Source organism: Acanthisitta chloris, unplaced genomic scaffold (genome assembly GCF_000695815.1).
Source record: "Acanthisitta chloris isolate BGI_N310 unplaced genomic scaffold, ASM69581v1 scaffold44413, whole genome shotgun sequence".
Classification (NCBI taxonomy): domain Eukaryota; kingdom Metazoa; phylum Chordata; class Aves; order Passeriformes; family Acanthisittidae; genus Acanthisitta; species Acanthisitta chloris.
Genome location: NW_008667345.1, coordinates 1 through 424, shown reverse-complemented (window position 1 = coordinate 424; position 424 = coordinate 1).

The following is a 424-nucleotide window of genomic DNA, read 5'->3' as shown; positions in this document are numbered from 1 at the left end:
TTTCCTTACTCCTTCCTCACTGTGAGGCTGCGCGTGTTGCTCGTGGGGCTTGTGCCTGCTCTCCCCATCCCAAACTCGTGGATACAACACTACTCCTATTGCCTCACGGTTCCAAAAAGCGTTTTTTGGTTAGGTTGGTTTATTTGAGTGTTGCTGAACACAAGACTGCAACTCTGTCCATATCAACCAGGTACTTGTAGATACAACTTGAAACAAAAACGATGTAAAAAAACCCAATCAATAAAGACAATTAAATCGGTTTGGCTCTTTGTCTAATTAGCAAAGTGCTTAGTTTGTCACGGGTGGGTGACGCTGCCGTGGGGCGCGAGGGGGTGGGTGAGCGCTGCGGGAAGCAGAGGGTGTGCAGGGCGGAGCGCTGGTGGCAGTGACGGCTGCGGGGCGATCTCTGCCGATCGATCCTCAC